At 45.4% G+C, this 18,540-nt stretch overlaps 1 protein-coding gene across 1 annotated transcript in view; it reads right to left on the reverse strand.

The window, feature by feature from the left end:
• LOC147727090 (uncharacterized) overlaps positions 1–5,512 on the reverse strand; it is a 681,874-nt gene extending 676,362 nt beyond the window's left edge. The window contains exon 1 of the mRNA XM_086961139.1: positions 5,376–5,512. The gene's annotated coding sequence lies outside the window, so the exon portion shown is untranslated. The remainder of the gene's footprint in view (positions 1–5,375) is intronic.
• Between the last annotated feature and the right edge of the window lie 13,028 nt (positions 5,513–18,540).

Here is an 18,540-nt window from a genome sequence, read left to right on the forward strand (position 1 = left end):
GGTTCAAAAACAAAAGGTAGTCTCTTTGCCCCAAAAGTGCACAATTTCACTGAAAAATTGAGTTGTGACCACGTTGCGTTTTGCACTGTTTCCTGTCGCAGCCACTATGCCTACCCAGGCAAATGAGATACCATTTTTCTCGGGAGACCTGGGGGAACGCTGGGTGGGTGGAAATTTGTTGATCCACGCAGATTCCGGAACTTTCCACCACAGAAATGTGAGGAAAATGCGTTTTTTTTCTCCAATTTCTTAGCTTTGCAAGGGATTCTGGGTAAGAGAACCTGGGGGTAGGCAGTCGAGTGACCCCATCCTGAATTCCCCTGGGTGTCTACTTTTCAAAAATGTATAGGTTTGCTAGGTTTCCCTAGGTGCCGGCAGAGCTAGGGTTCAAAAACAAAAGGTAGTCTCTTTGCCCAAAACGTGCACAATTTCACTGAAAAATTGAGTTGTGACCACGTTGCGTTTTGCACTGTTTCCTGTCGCAGCCACTATGCCTACCCAGGCAAATGAGATACCATTTTTCTCGGGAGACCTGGGGGAACGCTGGGTGGGTGGAAATTTGTTGATCCACGCAGATTTCGGAACTTTCCACCACAGAAATGTGAGGAAAATGCGTTTTTTTTTCCAATTTCTTAGCTTTGCAAGGGATTCTGGGTAAGAGAACCTGGGGGTAGGCAGACGAGTCACCCCATCCTGAATTTCCCTGGGTGTCTAGTTTTCAAAAATGTATAGGTTTGCTAGGTTTCCCTAGGTGCTGGCAGAGCTAGGGTTCAAAAACAAAAGGTAGTCTCTTTGCCCAAAACGTGCACAATTTCACTGAAAAATTGAGTTGCGACCATGTTGTTTTTTGCGCTGTTTCATGTCGCGGCCACTATGCCTACCCACGCAAGTGAGGTACCATTTTTTTCGGGAGACCTGGGGGAACGCTGGGTGGGTGGAAATTTGTTGATCCACGCAGATTCCGGAACTTTCCACCACTGAAATGTGAGGAAAATGTGTTTATTTTGTCAAAATCCTAGCTTTGCAAGGTATTCTGGGTAACAAAACCTGGGGGTAGGCAGACGAGTCACCCCATCCTGAATTCCCCTGGGTGTCTACTTTTCAAAAATGTATAGGTTTGCTAGGTTTCCCTAGGTGCTGGCAGAGCTAGGGCTCAAAAACTAAAGGTAGTCTCTTTGTCCAAAGAGCGCAAGATTTCACTGGGAAATTGAGGTGCGACCACGTTGCGTTTTGCGCTGTTTCGTGTCGCAGCCACTATGCCTACCCACGCAAGTGAGGTACCATTGTTTTCGGGAGACCTGGGGGAACACTGGGTGGGTGGAAATTTGTTGATCCAAGCAGATTCCAGAACTTTCCTCCACAGAAATGTGAGGAAAATGTGTTTTTTTGTCAAATTCGTAGGTTTGCAAGGGATTCTGGGTAACAAGACCTGGTGGTAGGCAGTCAAGTCACCCCATCCTGAATTCCCCTGGGTGTCTACTTTTCAAAAATGTATAGGTTTGCTAGGTTTGCCTAGGTGCCGGCAGAGCTAGGGTGCAAAAACTACAGGTAGGCACTTTGCTAAAAAAGGGTCAATTTGTAACTGCAAAATTTAGGTGTCACCACTTTGCATTTTGCGCCGTTTCCTGTCGCAGGCACAAGGGCGACCCACACAAGTGAGGTACCGTTTTTATCGGGAGACTTGGGGTAATTCAGATTTGTAAATCAACTGTTATTACCAATTGAGCTTTTGCGCATTTCTCCCTTTCAATGAAAGACATTGTGTAAAAAAAAAAAATTTTTGAAAAATGACCAATAATTCTCATGCTAGTATAAGTATTCCCAATTTTGAAAATTAGCAATAATATACTGTTTCTGAACTCTATATTTTGTACCCAATTCAGAAATACATAGGTGTCTTTCATACAGATTTTTCCATGTATACATTTTCCAAGACAAAGTGCTCTATACCCAGTAAATGAAAAAATACCATTGCAAGTTGCTGCTCAGTTTTTGGATCTGGGTTCGTCGGGTTCTTGGTGAAACTACAAGTCCTATATATCCCCACAACCAGGAAGGTCTAACGGATGTAACGGTATATTGCTTTCTAAGAGCTGTCAAAACTAGAAAAAGTTATAGGTGAAAACGTTGAGACAAAAGGCTGTTTTTTTCAACAAATTTTCAATTATTCCAATATTTAACTGTTAGTTTCTATAAAGAAACCTTCATGGATTTAGACAAATGACCCCTTTCTGAATTCAGAATTTTGTCTACTTTTTGAAAATGTACAGCTTTCTAGGATCCATTATTGCTTTCAAACTCATTTCTACCATTAACTGGAAGGAGGTGGAAAGCTCTAAAAATAGCAAAAATAGGCTATGTCCCAGAAAAATGCCAAAACTGTGTGAAAAATTTCGGTTCTCTGACAAAAGACTGTAATTTCCTAAAAGCTGAGAAAATGGAGATTTCAGCCCCACAAACCCTTTTTTGATAACATTTTCAGGGAAAAACCCAGAGGCTTTCATTTGCAGCCCGTTTTTCCCATTTTTCTGAAAAAAACAAAAAAATCACTATATTTTGGTTAATTTCTGGGACCCCTCCGAGGTAATCCACAAACCCTGGGCGCCTTTAGAATCCACATGATGTTGGAAGAAAAGGACGCAAATTTGGCGTGGATAGCTTATGTGGTCAAAAAGTTACAGGGGCCTAAGCTCGCACTACCCCAAATAGCCAAAAAAGGGCTCAGCACAGGAGGGGAAAAGGCCTAGCAGCGAAGGGGTTAAATGACGTCCAAAAATATGGTTATTGCCCTCTGGCTCATTTATGCATTAGAGTGCGCTTGCACAGTCAGTATTAACTCGTTATTTTCCCTTGGAACATCACCAATCATCATGCTCCTAGTAAGAATCACGGAGTTTGGGCCTCTAGGGGCTCCAGGAATAGGAATATCGACTGCTTGGGCTGTTGGCTGCTCCTTTTGTAGACCCCTTTTAAAACCAGTGTTCCCACAATCAGTTCAGTTGATTTGGTCATAGCCCAAGCATGGAAATTAGCAAATGGCCTCCTCTCCTTCAACTTGGGTTGCAAAAATTACCTTATTGAACAGCTTGGACCTTTTATAGTGCTACGGCTACTGACTAAGTCTCTTCGTCTTCCAACTTGTGATGTCAAAACTCACAATGGGTTAAGTAGCGCTATATAAATCTGGCTTTGTTCATTCATTCATTCAAACTGCACCGAGCGTCTGCGAACGCATCAAGATAAACATTCGGGCACAGCTTACCAGCCCCAACTCAACTTGACCACAACCTGCAAGTCAAAGAACGCTCAGCAACATTTTGACTTCATCTTGGAGGATGAGTTACTGAAAATCATTTTGAAAACTAAACCATCGAACCACAGCATGGATCAGATAGCTAGGAACATTGCCAAAGACCTTGCTCACCACCTGTAACCTTACTGGACAAGTTTAGTGAATCTCTGCCTCAGGCAGGGAATGCTCCCTAAGGGCCTAAAAAATGGCCAATTCACTAAACTTCTCAAATATCCTTCCACTGACGCAGGTTATCTCAACCACTTTCACCCCAAATCCAAGCTTACATGTCTAGCATAAGTTATTGAAAGCAGTGTACTACATATTCCACAAAATGCCCTCTTACAGGAACAGGAATACCAGTCTGGCTTCAGTGAAAGTTTCAGCAGAGAAACAGTACATCTCCAAGTCATTGACAACACGCTCTGCATCATGGATTCACATTTCTCCTGCCTCCTTATCAACCAATCTTGTCTGCTCAAAGGTTTCGTTTTTTCATTCCTGAACAGGATCTCAAGACTCTAGTTCACTTACTGGTGCCGTCAAGGATCGAGTACAGCAACACCTTTTTGATCGGTCTTCCCAAAATGCATCTTGGTCTACTAAATTCAGTACTGCATGCCACAGCATTATTGGTCTTTGGCATCAAAAGGGATGACCATATCTCACTGATACGTCAAAGGCTCTGCTTGCTCCCAAATGAAGATAAAACTATGTGCAGAACAACATCCACCTGACGATACCTGGACGTCAAGCTAATAAAATCTTGTGAGGGCAAGCTGTCACAATGCACTGAGAAACTACTTCAAGAAGGTTCAATTTTTTCAGGGAGAGCTACCATAATCTGGAAGTCTTTACATCCTGGGTTACGTACCAGTACCCTCGTGTACATCTTCAAGAATAAACTGAAAGCCCTTCTCTTTGAAGGTATTTCAATGAATTTCTCTTTTCAGCTTTGCTCACCCTGCTTCTGCTTAACACTTCCATCATGGCTGAGGACTGCTCTTGATCCTGAGCCCCTCGACTTCTCTTGTCCTCTCCCTACATCTTACTCAAAACCCTTTCTCTTAAATATTTACAATCTGGCTACTAGGTTATAGGAGACTGAGATTCTGCACTAAATAGGATGGCCAACCATCCCGCAATTTACACGTTGGCCCTACAATCACAGTCCCTGCCCCATAGCTAGCACAGAGGCATTGTAGGAGATCCACTGTCCTGCACTTGAATTTCATACTACTTAGAATCCTCTCGAAAGACAAGCAACTAACTCTCACTCTTTCAGCCCTTAATGAACTGTAAAAGAGAACTGTAAAAGAGGTGCCGATCAGTGAGTGGCTAGGAGAATGGACCTGAAGAACAGTAGGGATACTGAACAATGCAGATTCAGGAGCATGCTAATCTATTGAGATGCAAAGCATTCCACCTGCTGATAAACAGCCCGAACTGTATTAATGTATACTATGCAGGGGACTGGTCTTGGGCGTATATACTTTGATCATTATTTCTTCATGAAGCCTGTTTCCAAGTGCAGACATATTGTCAAATCAGTGGATGGAGGCATATAGATCATGTCATTCAGGGCACGGCTTAGAAATATGCAATTCCATTTGGATAGGAGACATGTTCGTTTTCGAAAATTGTTTATCAAAAGCATGAGGTATAAATGGATTAAAGTTCAAACACAATATGAATAATAAATTACGCTTGACTTTCAATATCCGTCTGAATTATGTATTTTACGATGTATATGTGAAGGAAAATTATACCACACAAATGAGATAAGCGATTCACAGTTCCAACAATCACCAAATAGCGTTTTCAGGCGTCGGCGCACGCAAGTTGACCGCCTTTGTGTACTGTGTCTTGTATTTCTGCAAACCCCTCAGCTGGTACGATATCTCGTTTAGCTTCCTACTTGTTCACATCTTGTCATCCTATTTTTATTGCTGATTAAATTGATTACTATGCAGTACGTTATTGCCGTTTTGTAGCATTCTAACACATTCGGGTAATGTCCGCGCTATTCAAACGGCTTAAGTAAACGTAAAGTAACACACATCACGATATATTTTAATCTTACCAAGATATTGGTGCACGACACCGGTTTCAAAGGGTGCAAATTACCATATTCCGACCCCTCTCCAGGTGCACTCTCGCCTGACCTCACGTTTGGAAACAAACGCTTCCGGTTCCGTAGCTTGTGAGGCTCTTAGTTTCAGAGATGAAAAGTGGACGAACATCACAGCGTGTCTAGCATAAGAAAAATTCTGCTGTGCCTTTTCAGGAAAATACTGAGGGCTAGACTTGCGACAAAGATAATAGAAAATGTGAAAAAAACGCAATTCTACCTAAAAGCCGTAAATAGTTAATAAGATGCTTATGTGCTTGGCAAACTGAGCAATCAAATCGCTAATTTTGCAGCAGTATATGGAGCGTGAAATGCATATTGCTATCACCCAGTGTACTTTTTAGTCGTACATAAAGTTATTAGTTTAAGTTGTAAGTTTCAAAATGTGACACCAACACCCATTCAAGGTTCTACAGGCGAAATTTCAGCATTTCAAGATGGCCGCCTTCATTACGAAAACTATATGAACGCTCTTCTGCGCTAACTTGCAGTTCCGTCCTTGCTGTCGGCGTCTGACAGAGTTCTCCTATAAAGCCACTCCCAGTAGTAACGATTGTTCTCATGGTTTCTGATGGTTGTAAAATCAGTTTTATTCTTTTGAACCTTTATACAACACACCTGCAGTTCAGAAATTATATGCATAGCTGACACGTTTTTAAGATTGTGTGTTTTGAAAGGGAGTCAGTGATACAACTAAACGTGTGACAGTTCGAGTGATGCTTTCTCAAAAGTAAAATCAAACCAAACCAGCATTTGCAATGCAATAGGTCTCGCATTTATGAGCGTTTGACCTATTGGCATTGTAAATGACAATGCCTTTTATTTAAACAGATTAATAAAGGGCATAGTCATTTACAGTGTTAAAAGCTTAAACTCTGGCAAATGCAAAACCTATTGCATAGCTAGTGCGTGCTATATATATTTTCTTTTTAAAGCGTTTGGAGAGAGCCTGTCCAGGACAAAGCTATTTGAGAAAATAGTCCTCAGAAGCTGTAAGTAAAGCGTACTGAGCAACAACAAACGTAACAGGGTGTGTTGCCATGGGAGGTTACAACATAAAACAAGGTGGTACTAAGGAGGGACTACTGAACCTTTTATCCAATGAACAGCCACAGTCTAAGTGGGCAATGACACAAGCCAATGAAAAATGTAGGCGGAGCTTCAAGTCGTACCTCAATACAGCATGCCTGCTGCCCAGGCTTGACCTACAAAGGGGTCTGGTAGTATTCGTAGCAGTTATCACACAAAGATCAGACTCTTTTCATACATGCCCATAGCCCCGATTCATGCAGGAGACTCCAGATTTTAAAAACAAAAAGTGGCTTTAATCTGGCTGATATTGCCTCTGTTTCAATGGAAGTTTATGGGGATAACATTACATTACCCTGATTTGGTTTTTCTCAATCTATCACTTTCCTGTTCTAAAATGTTGGCATGTATGTACCTCAAAGGTTTGGAGGGGGTAGGGGCGTTGAACTGCCCCTACAGTCAGTGTTGCTGTGCTATCAAGTCACTAGAGATGGGTTAAGCCACCATATTCAAAGGGACAGCTGAGGCAGAGTTGACATGCGCTGATGACAATCCCATTAGTGAACTAAGAAGTAAGCCAGTTTTCATTTCTACCTGACGTGGCATAAAATCTTATCATATTAGTGGAGTTACATTAAAGACTATCAAATCAAGCATGAGAGGATTTTGTGCAACACACATCCTGAAGGTATTCTCATATGTGGTAATGAACTAAAAGCCTCATTGAAATAATTTGTATAGGATTACACAGTTTGGTCAAGTAGGAAAGTCGGGAATGATCCCGGTTTTCTTATTGCACAATGTGCAAATCAGCCACTAGTTGGGTGCCACATTCTTACATCAAAGTTTAATGATTTGTTTTCCTCACTGAATTTTATATAGCACAAACTTGCCCAAAAGGGATCAGAGCACTTTAAATGAGCGCCAGCTGTGTTACAGGTGGATACATTGTTTTTGTTAGGCAAATGGAGATTAAGTAATTGTCCCAGAATCACAGGATGTTGAACATCCCTGCCGAGACTTGAACTCAGTTCTCCAGCTTCAAGGTTTACTGCTCTGGCCACTGCTTTGACTTTAGAATTATCAGCGTTTGAAATATCTTGCCTCCTGGGCCTTCACAGCTGTCCTAAAAAGCAGAAGGTTCAACTCAGATTTGGAGATGCTCATTGCTAAACGTGCCATTATAGTGTGGTGGAAGTACGCCTCTCCTACACTGTTGCCCTGGCATGCAGAACTGATATGAGGGGGAATGGCTGAAAGTGCTATAATCAGACAAGAGGAATTTCGGGGATTACGTGAAACCCCTATCTCTTTAGAAAGGGATCAAATGTTGGAGACTTTTAACGTTATGGATTCATTAACACCCCCAATGTCACCAATTGGCCATGCTCAGCCCACCACTCCTACTTCTCCCATGAATACTTTGACTATGTCTATTTGATTATAGGCGAGCTTTATAGCCTCCTTCAGAATGTACATAATTTTACCCATCAAGGATGCCTACACGTCCTCATATGTACTACTATGTATATCGGTGTTACTACTGTCAGGATTATGGTTCCGAACGGGACGCTGTCCGCGCAATGCGTATCATTTGGCACCTCAATCAACCGGAACTACATATCCCAGAGGGCAAGTGGTTACGCGACGCAACAACGCTAACCACGCAATTCCCGGAAGTAAAGCAACGAAGCGACGGCTGTCGGCGCCGATAATTTTTACCAAGCTGGGGTAAGAGGTTTGCAGAGAACGGTAATCCGACACAACCGTGAGTAACAGCTATTGTGAGGAGATTTGCCTGGATTTTCTCAGAGAGGTTCAGGCTGTGTTCCGGGGTGTGTTTCTGGTGATTCACTCGGCTGAGTGGATACGTCTGTTTTCCCCGTTGGCTGAGAAGTGCGGCTGCATTCTCTTGCGGGGAAAAGAACTTTATGTAATTTTGGAGTGTTTGTTTACCACAGGAGCTGAACGAGGGTTCTTATATATCTGTGGTTATATTGGAACTTGTTCTCCTGTGACAAGTAGTTTGGGCTCAAGCTACTAGATGAGTATAGACTTTGTGGATGACGAAGGATTGTCAAAGACACTTAATTGCACATGAACATTCATGCATAAAGGTGTGAGCAGAACTGATAAGGGGGTGAAGCAACCTTCATTGATTGTTATATCATTTGTCTGCCGACAACTTTGTTTTGTTATCTTTTCTTCAGTGCAGGAGAGAACCTACAAGGGGGGGTATCTAATCAAAAGGTAACGTGCAGCCTAAGGCAGAACACTGAAAGAAAGTGGTAGGTGAGGTACTGAACTAATGTACATGCACTCTGTGAGGAAGATAGCATCACCTTATATTCTTCCTTGTTCTCTTTCAGTTGGTTGCCATTTTGGATAGAATCCTAGCCTCTCTCTCTCCTGTTTATAAAGACCTCCTATTTTTCCTTTACAGGTAGGAGGGTAGACATACAGGGGTCTCTTGTTATATAACTCGTGGTATGCAGGCTTGAGAAGAAAAGATAAGAAAGTGGACATTATTGTAAACGTATTATTTCTGTCGTTTCAGATCTCCCTCCCCGCTGTCCCCTTCCTTTCCCGCGCTCATGGGACCATTCTGCTAGTCTGTGGTTACCAAGTCAGACAGCGGGATTGTTACAAGGGTGTGGGTAAAGGGCTTTCAACACAGCCCCGAGGAGTAGTGCGACGGAGCCTGACAACTACGCACATAAGTGGATTCACAAGAAGTTGGATTGTAATTAGGTACATTGCGAACCAGTGAACAAGTGGGGTGGGGTGAGGGGGGGGGGAAGAGTTGATAATCTTCCTTTTTCTAGATTTTAGTATTAGATGTATCGTGACAACATGCAGTGCACTATTAACTTTTTGTTATTGCTACTTATCTTTTATATGTTCATGATATTATAGATGGGACCTCCATTATGAAACACTTATTTATCCTATTCTTATGATATCCCTTGATGATCAGATAACCAATTCTTTTTATTTTCTGGAACCTTGCATTTATATATAATATTAGCAATGACATTGTACTATTTGAAACTTCCTTTTTGTGATGCACAGCTGTTATTGATAATTGCTTTTTGTATGACATTATCTTTTGAAAATCAATAAAATTATGTTGAAAAAAAATCAGTGTTTGAAATTAGCGCATAGGTGACTAGCAGAATCAATTTCTTTTGTCAGTTTTACATAGTGGAAAACCTGCCCAGGGTCAAAAGAGTGCTTTATAACTGCCACAGACTACACTGCACGTTTACTCTCCAGTAGTTTAAATAGCACATACCTTGCCTACAGGAGAAAAAGAGAGATTTATCATTAATACAGACTACATTTCATATTTATTTTACAGCAGCTCATCCAACTGTACAAGTAAAAGAACTCATTTAACAAGTCAGAAAGCTGATCTCCATTAGCCTTGGGATTCCCAATTCTGGTCCTTGTGACACTGACGGTCGGATGCCATTCCTGGATGGACCATGTGGACCAAAAACACCATCACCTAGTCTGGGCACCACAGGAAGGAGATTGAACCATGTTGTGCAGCCTTACTCAAGCACAGAGGGTCGGATGACACATTTCATGAGGGGAAGCTGTGAGCCAGACAAAATAAATGAGCCGGGCTCAAGCTGAAATTACTGTGCATCTGTGACAGCCACAGTCCTCTCTTCAACCCTGGGCGAACACTACACTGTGCAGTCTAACTATTGCAAAGAGGGTAGGATGCCTCATGACATGAGGGGAATCTGCGGGCTATATAAAGTAAACAAGCCGGACCCAACATGAAAGGACTGTGTATTCATGACAACCACAGTCTTCTATTCGACCCGGGGCTCGGCTTACGCTCTGGCTTCCTCTGGTGCATACAGTAGAACTATTAAGTTGGGCTCTAGTGTCACAGGGACACAAGTTGTAGCACCTTGAGCAAATAAGGGCTTAACTAATGCGTGATGTTTCATGCCAGTGCAGTGATATAGGAATAGTGCTGCGGTAACAAATGATGGATAGAATGCTGAATGAATCAAACATTCAACCCCTGTCAAGAGATTCTGGGTCAAATCCATCGGCCTCCATGGACAGGAAACAAGCATCCTGGGACTGGTTTCGGGTAACACCTCTCATCAGCCAGGCTAGCCTGAATCCAATGTCTAGGCGTGCCCATCCCACTTTGGGAAAAAAAATTTGCGGCAACAAATGATGGACGGAATGCTGAAGGAATCAAACATTCACCCCCAGTCAAGAGATCAGGCTTAAATGTATTGTTCTTTTGCTCACTACATCACCCCAGTTTGGACCTAGTCATATGCAAATCAGTCTTGACCCTGTTCCTTATGGGAACAGTCCTGCCTGAACTGCCAAGCCAGGTCCTCTCTGGACCGGAAACAAGCGTCCTGGGACAGGATTTGGGGTAACACCCCTCTTCAGCCAGGCTCACAGTTTATGTGAGCCTGTCTGGTTTTCAAATCTCCAATGGATTGGGTCTGGGCCTTCTCTCTGTGGCTCCTTCCTTTTCTTTTAATGTATTATTCCTCAGCACTCAATTTCCTTTCTTTCTTTATCAGGTGCATGAGTGACAACTGGTAAAATTGTCACAACCCTTCGTATAGTCTCAGCTTACTGGGTGAATATTTATCCCTGGGCCTGGGTCTTTGAATACTGAAGGGCCAGTACAGTGACTAATGGCCCAAGTATGTCGAGCACTGATGGTTGCCACAGGACATCAAGCAAGGCTGGGCTACATCTGTATAGTGCTGCATTGCTTGCCTAATGAACAGTGCAGATGTGGGCAGTGGGCCTCTGAGGGTGGCACTCTGCCAGACTCCTCGCAGAGTCTGGCAGAGACAACAGTGAAAGCAGCAGTGCTGAGAAGACCAGAAGCCATAGAAAATTCTGTATGTTTCAGTGATCATTTGGTGCTGCAGCGCATGTTCATTTGTTGTGTCCTCCCTATGCACCTCTCCTTCTTTGAGGTTGAGTCGTGGGCTTTCAGGATGGTCAGTCAGAGTCTTCTCCATCCTCCTGGAACAAAGAGAGACTTCACTGCTGGCCGCGGTGGTAGTATTTCTTTTCAAGGGTGTTAGACCTGGCACCATTGGCGTGGGTCTCCCTTCCATTTTTCGCTTTTGTCTCTTCTGTGTTTGCTGGTGATAGATGCTCTGGGCGCTGTGCCACTGCCATTCAGTGCCACAGCGTAAATGCTCCCTATTGGAAAGTGACTGTATGAATTGGTATAATTCTAATTGACCCAAGGAACCCGATAGGAAAATCAAATTTAGTATACCTGAGCTCCAAATATGAAAGTACATCTTTTAGGGACAATTATTTTTATATTCTGTGATTGAAAATACCACTTTTAGGAAGTAGGTATTTTCTTGCCTAAACCTTCCAGTGCGCTCTTCTGTTATGTGTATTGGCTGTCTGGTTTTGGTGGGTCAGGGTAGGCTGAGTCCGACCTGGATTGAATCGAGAGATCTGCAGTGGAGTATGGGTAGGGGTGACCCTTTGATCTGAGCAGGGCTGTGCCTGGCAAGGTGAATGATGGCTCCACCTCCCACTGTGCGTCTGATAGCAGACCCCCTCTTCCTGACAGGCTGCCTTGTAAACAAAGTGCTCCAGGACAACACCAAACTGGTTCTGGCTGGGTTCAGTGATTTGTGACTTTTTGAGAACAAAGAATTTTGGGGTATAAAGATCTTTGCTAAAAACCCTACACAGTGTGTTACTTCTAGATGTCAAGACAAACCTCTGTCCCTGTAACTAGAAGGAAAGGACTTTGAAACTTTCATCCATCTTGCTGAAGCAACTACCCAAGGGCCTGATTTGAGCCAGCCTCTTGCTGAAGTCTCAGGAACATTTGACTTCACCCATCAGCTGTCTGGATTTCAATTTGAGGGGGAATCTACTCGCAGGTGAGGCCTTTGTTGAGAACTCCAGAGCCTCTAGTTCTACTGCGGGGAACACGGGAAAGTCATCGTTATCGCTATTATGGGCCGCCGTAGCTGAGAAGCTGTTGCCGATGAGAGCCCACATTTGCCTGTGTTACCAAAGTCATCATTATCACTATGGTGGGCCGCTGCAGCTGAGGAGCTGTGCCGCTGAGTGCCCGCATTTGCATGTGTCACCAAAGTCATGGTTATCGATATTGTGGGCCGCTGCAGCTGAGGAGGTGTGCCGCTGAGTGCCCGCATTTGCCAGTGTTACCAAAGTCATTGTTATCGTCATTGTGGGCCGCCGTAGCTGAGGAGCTGTTGCTGCTGAGAGTCTGCATTTGCCTGTGTTACCAAAGTCATTGCTATCACTATTGTGGGCCGCTGCAGCTGAGGAGTTGTGCCGCTGAGTGCCCGCATTTGCCGTCCTTTGAGAATCAGTGCTATCGCGGACCGCTGGAGCTGAGGAGCTATGCCCGCACTGTCACCACTTTGAGGATCTTGTTATCACCTGCGTGTGCCGCTGGGTGCCTGCCTTTAAGCCCTGTTCCTGGCCACGTGTGGGCTGCTACAGCTGGGAGCTGGGGCCACTGAGAGTCCGCCTGTCATCACCGCAGTTTCCTTGTGAGGCTGCATGCTGTGCCCCTTTAACTCTCAAGTATATTGTGCATCACTGGGTCGTGTGGACCCCAGGCTCGAACTAAGTACGTTCCACATGCTTTTTAAGTGCCTTTATTGCTTTTGAAGTGAATCCGTAATTATATACATTGTGGCTCCTTGAGCGCTTTTAGCCTCGTGTTCAGTGTGTATAAAGATAACTACTTTTCTATAACTACTTGTGGTGTCCGTTTTTTAGAGTCTCTCCTGCGTTATTGTGTATGGTCATAAATGCTTCGCACACTGCCTCTGAGATAGGCCTTTCTGCTCGTGCTATGTTACTACAGGGTTGAGCAGGGGTTGTCGAAGGGTGTAGCCCCCTTACTCTGACTTAGGAAGAAGGATCCCTATTTGGACCTTGGCGCCAGCCGCTGCCAACTAGAGATCTCCATTTCTAACATAGGGCATGTGTCTTTTAGACAAACAGCAGTGCCACTCTGGTCAATACAGGTGTATTCAGCCTGGGATGACTGTCAGCGGGTCCTTTTCTGATGATCAGCTGTTGTGTATGAGGCCGGGGCAGACCTGTCTTCTTTAATGATCGTAGGACTGTCCACTGCTAGCACAGGATGTGGGCAAGCAGTAAGCCTTAATGTGATTGCAGTAGGGCGGTGTGGTAAGTAAGAAGAAAGCTAAAGGTGATTCAAAGTATTTATTTTGGTGACACAGTCGTGGAGCCTATAAAGAAGCTCCACTAGGCTCAGCACAGTTGGTTTAAGTGAACAGAAACCTCAATGCTACTAAGCAACCAGAGCATTCCAATGCACATCCAATGCTCCCAAAAAATTATCATCATAAGAAGTAATTAAAACATAAACAAAACAAGAAAATACACAAAAATACAGTTATTCATAAAATGAAAACTAATTCATCTGAAGCGAATAGGCAAAGAACATTTCCTTGAACTTTTCCTTAGAATAGAATTACTCAGAGAATCATCACTAGAAGCTGAACCAGGTGAACAACACAAACCTTTTGGAACATCGCTCATTTTCTGTTGAGAAGATCTTGTAACAGAACCATTCAAAACTTTGCAGACTTTGTTTAAATTCCACCAAAAACCTCCATCTACTTGTACAGCATTGCCATAGATCTTCACAACACGCTGTAGTTTACTGAATCTACTAATTCCTTTTTTTGTATGTACAAGAGATTTAATTTTCACAAAATCACCTACATTGAGTAAAGACATCTTGACACCCTTTTTAGCATCAAACCAAGCCTTTTGTTTTTCTTGCGAATTATAAACATTTTCTTTGACCTGAGACATCAGAACATCAACATTGGTGTTATATTTTTGCAGATTACTTATCCACCCAGGTCTAAAAGCAGTATTAGCATTCCTTCCCCTCATAAGAACAAAAGGAGAGTTGTAATCGAGTGAGGGGTAGTCCTGTAAAACCATAACATATCTTCCAGAGAACGTTTAACATCATGACTACCAAACTTTGCCCGCTTCACGCAATCACCAATCACACGGTTCACCTTTCCACAAGGCCATTCGTCTGGGGATGATATAAAGAACTTTTGAGATGTTTGACAGACACAGATTGAAGGAAATTCTGAAACTCACTGCTAATAAATTGTTTCCCATTGTCAGAAACAATGACTTCTGGACAACCTTCTCTCAAGAATATTTCAGAAAGAAAGTCCACAATAGTTTTAGTGTTTACATCTCTTACTAACTTAATCTCTGGCCACTTGGATGCATAGTCAACCAAAACCAGGATATATTTATAAGGACCACACAGTGCCTCATACGGTCCTTGAATATCAATGCCAACTTTCATCCACGGCTTATCAGGACATTCAATAGGTTTTAAAGGAGGAGTTTGGAAAGGGGCGACCACTCGGTCCCCCCGAACGTATGGTCGGGTGCCCCGATCCTCCCGGGAAACCATTTTGGGCGGGAGGCGTGTCTCGGCTGGTATGCCCGAAGTGGCGTAGCCGGGGCGCGCCTTTTCCCGCCCAAGAGGGGTTGTCCTAGACACCTACACCGATGGCCATGCCCAGTAGGCGTACCTGAGGTGGGTACACGCCCTCCCCAAGAAGAATAAAGAGAGCGGGAATCCGAAAAAGCGTCCTCTTGTTCCTGTGCTTGGAAGGCTGCACCCACTCGTTGCTCGTGAGCCCTCGACGGAACAAGGAGCCATTTTTGAGAACTTGTAATTTGTGTGTTTCTCTTTCAGTGACTTTACAGCGAAGGGTCCAGGACCGTGTTGATCGACCCGGAGTGGATAATTGAAACCATGTCTGGCAAGAAGGCAGGAAAGGGTTCCGAGACAGACCAGTTGCTTCGCATGTTGGTGAACAGAATGGCGAGAATAGAACGAAGCATCGGACAAGTCCCAGCGCTTGGTCGGGATATGGCGGGCATTAAGAAGCAACTGGCCGCAATGAACAAGCCTGGTAACCCGAAGAAGGTAATAGGCCCGGCATTGCCGGGAGTCGTCCCCGAGGGTAGAGGGAAACGGGTCAAGAGGAGGGCGGCGGCGGGGGAGGTTCCGGTCCCTGAGGTGCCCCCGGTCAGCCCTGCCATACCAGCTGATGACCCAGTACCAACCCCAGACGCGGGTCAACCGATTCCGGTTGTGATTACGCCCGCTAACGATGAGGATATGCCTCCTGAATTGGCCACCCAGTTGGCCGCATGGCTCAATAAGAAGGCAGGAGGTGCTACGGCGCCAGGAGACACGGCCGAAGAGGCCAAATTACTAATCCAGCAGTTGCGGCAGTCGCGAGATGCCGCGAAGGCGAATCTCCCTCTTGTCTCCCCACAGGCGACACCAGAAGGACCGGCAGCTGGTCTCGAGGAAACGGCGGGAACAACGACCGCACCAGGTAAGCTCGCCTTGCCATTGGCAGGGGAGGGCTCATTACCCTCAAGGCGGGAGAGGGTGGTTCAACATATCCCGATGGCCACAAAAGAATTGATATGGGCAGACAAGTATGTCAATATGTTTTCATTGTTAACCGACCATCGCGAGATGGAGTATGCGAAAACACAGAAAGATTTGTGGCACCCGAGCGTCTGGCGCGCCAAGATGGCGGAGTTCAGGGTTGAGGAGACGATAACGAATTGGGCTGAGGCCTTTGCAATGTTTACTGCGATTATTGGGGAACGTAAGCCCGAGGTATTGCCCAAACTTTCTTGTTATCAGGCACGTATAATGGATTTTTATGAGACGTATGAGGGGGGTGAATGGAAAGGTTACGACATGAAGTTCCGTAAAGCAAAAGAGTATGATTCCTCTCTGACATGGGATTGCCTCGATTCAATTTCTTGGCATAAGCAGCACTTGCCTGGGGCGGCAAGGACTTCCTCCCCAGGTGGGAATGGGTCGGGGGTTTCCCGCCAGAAGCCCGCGGTGCCCTTTCGAGCAGGCCCCGGGGACGATCACCAGCCGAAAATCGGCGGGAATGGTGGAAAGCGGGGGATCTGTTGGGGCTTCAATAGAGGCAACTGTAACAGACCGCAAGGTACATGTAGGTTCAAGCACGTGTGTGCCGGTTGTGGGAATTCCTCTCACAAGGAGAGTTCATGCAGATCGAAGAATAGCGGGTCGGGAGGTAAAGGAGGGTCCAAGCAGGACTGAAGTAGATTGTTGTGTACAATTGCCTACTCCCGTCGATCTCATGGCTATGACTCCTTGGTTAAACAAATACCCTGATTATGTCTCCGCTGGGGTGTTGAGGAAGGGATTCTTATATGGCTTCCACATCCCGGCGGGGGACTTTCGTGGGGAACCTTTTTGCAAAAACCAGCTTTCGGCACAGCATAATCTGGGTGTGGTGGCGAGAAAAATCGCTAAAGAGGTGAGCCTAGGCCGAGTGGCTGGGCCTTTTCAGCTCCCGCCAGTGGAGAATTTCATCTGTTCCCCGTTAGGGGTGGTCCCCAAAAAGAACCCGGGGGAGTTTAGGCTGATCCATAATCTGCCTGCGCCAAGGGGTCTCTCAGTAAACGAGGCGATTGACCCAGAAGTTTGTTCGGTGCGGTACGCATCGTTCGATGATGCCGTCACCATGTTAAATCGCCTGGGCCCCGGGGCGCTGATGGCGAAATCAGATATCGAATCAGCGTTCCGGTTGCTCCCGGTACACCCACAGGATCAGCGTCTGCTAGGTTTTGCGTTTCAAGGACGTTATTACATGGATAAATGCATGCCGATGGGTTGCTCCATTTCTTGTGCTTATTTTGAAAAATTCAGCTGTTTCTTAGAGTGGGCATTCACCAAGGCCACGGGGCATAGGCATGTTATGCATTACCTAGATGACTTTCTGTTCTTGGGAGCAGCCGGCGACACGAAATGTGCGCAGGCGCTACAGGATTTTTGCATCCTCATGAGGGAGTTTGGGGTGCCATTGGCACCAGGTAAGACGGTGGGACCATCTACTTCACTAGAGTTTCTTGGTATTGAGCTCGATTCTGTGGAGGGATGTTTCCGTTTGCCAGTGGGAAAGGTATCTAAATTTAGGGCTTCCCTGGAAAATTGCCTTGGTAAGACGAAAGTGACCCTCCACCAGTTACAGCAAGCAGTGGGTCAGCTTAACTTTGCCTTGAGAGTGATACCAATGGCCCGCCCCTTTTCACGCTCTATTGCACAAGCTATGGTTGGTCTCAAAGAAGGACACCACCGCACGAGACTGTCTGCAGAGGTTCACCAGGACATGCGCATTTGGTTGGCATTCCTGGCGGACGTCAACGGTCGAGTGGTGTGGAACAAGCCGCCAGCGTCTTCGGACGAGCTGGGTTTGTGGACCGACTCGGCGGGGAGCGTGGGATTTGGCGTCATCTTTGGTAATCGATGGTCGGCGCAAACATGGCCGACGTGGTGGCACACCAGCGGTCTCACAGGTAACATAGGGTTCCTTGAGCTATTCCCTATTTTTGTTGCTCTAACGGCATGGCCGGACGAGTTCCGAGACCGCTCGGTAGTATTTTGGTCTGATAATATGACTGTTGTCAAATGCATTAACCAACAGGCAGCACGCTGCAAATGGATCTTGCGATTGTTGAAGGAAATAGTGCTGCTTTGCATGAGACTGAATGTACAATTCAGGGCGAAACATGTGCCGGGTGTACTGAATCATGCGGCTGATGCACTCTCTCGTTCACATATGCAGGCTTTCAGGGGTTATCTACCTACAGCGGACCTAGTGGCGGCACCATTCCCCGAAGCACTCTGGCTAATCGGTGCCCCGGATTACAAGACCTCCTGGCAGCAAGCTTAGCCCCCAGGACGAGGAAGGCATACGAAGGAGCGTTTCGTTCCTATTGTGCATTTTTGGGTCCGACAGGGAGTCTGAACTGGGGTCAGGAGGATTCCTTCCTTGGGTTCCTGGTAGCACTGCACAGAGAAGGCCGATCAGCGGCTACGGCCAATAGACACAGGGCGGCCATCTCATTCATGGCGCAGATGCATGGCATCAAAGACCCAAAAGGTTCCTTTTTGGCAAAAAAAGCCCTTCGCGGCTGGCAGCGCCTCGAGGGTCGC

The sequence above is a fragment of the Lissotriton vulgaris genome, chromosome 3_1 (genome assembly GCF_964263255.1).
Source record: "Lissotriton vulgaris chromosome 3_1, aLisVul1.2, whole genome shotgun sequence".
NCBI lineage: Eukaryota > Metazoa > Chordata > Amphibia > Caudata > Salamandridae > Lissotriton > Lissotriton vulgaris.